The sequence below is a fragment of the Carcharhinus amblyrhynchos genome, chromosome 10 (assembly GCF_965287045.1).
Source record: "Carcharhinus amblyrhynchos chromosome 10, sCarAmb.v2.hapA, whole genome shotgun sequence".
NCBI lineage: Eukaryota > Metazoa > Chordata > Chondrichthyes > Carcharhiniformes > Carcharhinidae > Carcharhinus > Carcharhinus amblyrhynchos.
In genome coordinates this window covers 86,775,702-86,779,961 of record NC_137333.1, presented here as the reverse complement: position 1 = coordinate 86,779,961, position 4,260 = coordinate 86,775,702, and the positions used below count along the sequence as shown (strand labels likewise).

General features: G+C 43.4%; 1 non-coding gene across 1 annotated transcript; it reads left to right on the top strand.

Moving 5' to 3' along the window:
• Positions 1 to 2,770: 2,770 nt before the first annotated feature.
• Positions 2,771 to 2,875, top strand: LOC145349571 (U6 spliceosomal RNA). Its single transcript, XR_013888095.1, has one exon. It is a non-coding gene; the product is annotated as a U6 spliceosomal RNA (small nuclear RNA).
• The last annotated feature ends 1,385 nt before the right edge of the window (positions 2,876 to 4,260 follow it).

Genomic DNA, 4,260 nt, shown 5'->3' with positions numbered 1-4,260 from the left:
AGGCACTCACCACTACCTTCTCAATGGCAACCAGGGATGGGAAATAAATGCTGATCAGTGGGTAATGCCCATGTCCCACGAATGAATAAAAAAAAGTTCAGTAAAATGATCACTGAAATTCTGTGACAAAAGAGCTGAGTTTGTAGTATATAACCTTAATTATATTGACAGCCATCATCTACAACACCTTTGATGTCCTGGGTCGAGAGCCCACTCACTGACAAAATCGCCAAATTGAAGGTGTGGCCCCATCCTGACAGCCTCCGACTGCTTCTTTCCATCGAGAATCTTCATGACTTTACTCAGCACCTCGTCCTGAGACTTAAACAGAAACTTTCGAGGGACTTAGTACAACGTTTTCATTCCAAGATTAGGCACTTATGGGCTGTGTATCAGGATAAATGAAAGGATTAAAAGATGGGCGGTGCCAGAGCTCCCAAAAACACAGCCATTCCTGCACTCACATCACATGACACCCGAGCAGTTGTCACTTTCATCACCCCAACAAACCCTTTCTCCTCACCTTAATATTTAACTTCAAGAAGACAAGACTCAATGATGAAAGTGGCCCTCTCACTCGCCAATGGGCGAGAGATGCCATTGTTCTCTTCAACAACCACCTATAATTTTTATTCATTCATGGGACATGGGCATTTATTGCCCATCCCTAGTTGCCCGAGGGCAGTTGAGAGTCAACCACATTGCTGTGGCTCTGGAGTCACATGTCGGCCAGACCAGCAGATTTCCTTTCCGAAAGGACATTAGTGAACCTGATGGGTTTTTCTGACAATGGTTTTATGGTCATCAGGAGATTCTTAATTCCAGATCTTTTATTGAATTCAAATTCCACCATCTACTGTGGCAGGATTCGAACCAAGGTCATTAGCTGAGTTTCTGGTTTGATAGTCTAATGATCAAAGCACTAAGCCATCACCTCCTCTCTAAAGCCGATATACTCTACAGTTAAAAATGGGTTTTTACGTACTTAGTTATGAATAAATGTACTCACTCAGTGGTCCTTAAGGAATAAATGGAGTTGCGCTGATGCATATAGGCCACTGCAGATCCAGGTTCAATCCCTGTTCTGTGCTGGCCAAATGGTATGGAAAAAAAAGGAATATGTGTCTCATTTTCTGCTACATTTATATTGGTCGCCATTTCTGATGGGACACAACCTCCTTTGTGAGTTTCACCCCTGTCATTGGGTTGGTGCCCTAAAGGATGTGGGAGCAATGCCAAAATGATCGTATGAATACAGCATTAGCAAAATGAGTGGAAAATATAATTTGAAAATAATTGAAAAAGGCTACAAGTACATAATTACAGTGAAGGCACAAGTCAGGAGTGTGATGGAATACTCTCCACTTGCCTGAATGAGTGCAGCTGCAACAACACTCAAGAAGGTCGACACTGTCCAAGTGGGGCTTGATTAGTAACCCATCCACCTTCTTAAACATAGCCTTCACCATCAGCAGTGTGTAATATGCATTGCAGCAAGGTTCCTTCTGCAAGGATTCTTCAGCAGCATCTTCCAAACCTGCGACCTCTACCACCGAGAAGAACAAGTGCACCAGACTCATGGAAACACCAAAACTTTCAAGATAGAAACATACGTAGAAGTATACATAGAAAAAAGAAGCAGGAATAGGCCATTCAGCCCTTCAAGCCTGTTCTGTCACTCATTTTGATCACGGCTATTATCGAATTCAATATACTGATCCCCCCTTATCCCCATATCCTCTGATCCCTTTAGCCCCAAGAACTATATCTGATTTACCTCACATCATTCTCCCTTGGGTCTGTATCACTGTTTTGTCATCATTACTAGGTCCAACTCCTGGAGCTCCATATCTTAAACCATTCGAGAACTACTTGCAATACAGGTACACCACAAATAATGAAGAGGTTCAAGAGGCCCACTTCTCAAGGGCAACTTGGGATGGGCAATGATACACATATCACTGGAATGAATATAAAAAACATAGGGGATTACTACCTGAATGTTTGCCATGCTCAGTGATACTCTCTTCAATCCTATTCACTTTGCAAAAGGAGGAAGGCAACCAAGCAGTAGATCCATGCTATCCATTGTGCAAGATTCTGTATGTTATCTGGTAAATGCCTTTGAATGGTAGTTCATTGCTTGCCATGCCATATTGTGTTAGGTTATATTGTTGGAGCCTGCAGCCTGTGATTTTTATTTCTGAACAGAGTTAGCATCAATTGACTGAACATAAAAAGAAAAGCCATTAACATTAACTTATATGCTTTTCCTTGCTGCAGAAATGTGTCCTGTGGGACATTCACTACCTCCCATCTTCCTTCTAATCTTGACAATAAGTTTCCCCAGGCAACCCCTACCAGCCTCCCCCGTCCCCTCATCCTCTACCATCCCTCCAACTACAATCAATGCCAATTGCTGATCATCCATCAGAAATTGCAGTTCAGGTCAGGGGATGTTGGGCAAATTAGCAATTCTCTCATTCTTCACAAATGGATTCACAGAATTGTTATAACATAGAAGGAGGCCATTCAGCCCATCATGTTTGCAACGGCTTTCCAAATGAACATCATGACTTAGTGCCGTTCCTCTGTATCATTGTTTCTACTTAACTAATCATCTAATGTGGCACGGTGGCTCAGTGGTTAGCACTGCTGCCTCACAGTGCCAGAGACCCAGGTTCAATTCTGGCCTGGGGGTGACTGATTGTCCAGAGTTTACACATTCTCCCTGTGTCTGCGCGGGCTTCCCCCAGGTTCTCCCACACCCCAAAGATGCTTGCTTTGGCATACTAAAATTGGAACGATACAGAGTAGATTAGCATGACCGCTGTGCAAGGATGATATGCAAATTCGTGAAGCATTGTTGACCTAAAAGAGGCCAAAGATGTGTGGGCTAGGTTGATTAGCCATGCTAAGTTGCCCCTGAGAGTGAGGGGGATTAGCTGGGTTGCGGTGATAGGGCCTGAGTGAGATTGTTGACGGCACAGGCTCGATGGGCCAAATGGCCTCCTTCTCTACTGTCAGGATCCTATGATTGGAATGCTTCAATTAAATCTGCCTCCTCCACAGTTCCAGGACAGGACACTCCAGACTCTCATCACATGAGAAAGTATTTTTTCACATCACATTTCCAAATCAGTTTAAAATTGTGATTAATTTAATTTATTCCACTTCAGTACAGTGCCTAACTCTGAGCAGGTGAGCCAGGAGTTGACCAAACTCAGGGAAGAGCATAAATGACCCTTGGGATTTGAGTTCCTGCTGCTTAGACAAGGAGGCAAATATTGTGCAAAGCGGGACATGGTTAGTTTACTTGTAGAGGGAATAATTGCAGCATGTTGAGCAGTGGCGATGGGGACACTCGTTCCGGCTATTAAAAATATTAACGCTGTTTGATGTATTAAAGAAAGTCTTTTCTATTTTCCCTTGAGGTGAAGGTGCACAATAAGTACAGTTACCCTGCTCCTGCTGTGCGCTCCCTGCGGCAGCGTTTTGAAAGGCGATTAGCTTTGGCACTCAGAGTGAAGGTTCCTTTCTGAGAAGGGGGGTGGGGGGCCGCTACGGAATGGAGCCTGAAGAACCTCCTTGTAAATGAAAACAAATCTGGTGGCATTCTTCTGTCATTTCCAGTAGGGCTATGAGTCATTGCACTCTGAATATATGTTCCCAATTTGTCTCTTTTGAATGGTTCCCTTTGCCACAATTCAACAGATAACAGATTTCTGCGCACGGGGTATTAATCAAGAATAGCTCAAGCGCGAAGCGCAGACTTTCCATGTGTGATACAATCGAGGCAGTGCTGGAAAAAAAAACAAAACAGCCACCTTTGCCCCCGTCGCGAGTAGCAGCAGCAACAGGAACGCTTTATTTTAGAAAAAAAATCTTTAAAATCAAATGGTCGCCAAGGATAAATTGAGGCACAGAATGTAATTTGTTCAAGTAGGTTCCCTTTTGTGAGCTTTTTGTGTCAGAAACATTGCGTTCGCAGTTGTTTGGAAGTAGTCAAGCACGCCCGGTTTAAGATTGAAGCAGAATTACATTATTGTTATTGCAGCAAGGCGAAACTTTAAAAGGGGCTGGAGGAGTAACGTTCACAGATTACAGTTTAAAAGTGTATTTATTAGTCACAAGTAAGGCTTACATTAACACTACAGTGAAGTTACTGTGAAATTCCCCTAGTAGCCACACTCTGTCGTCTGTTTGGGGCAATGCACTTAACCAGCACCTCTTTCGGATTATGGGAGAAAGTAACCCAAG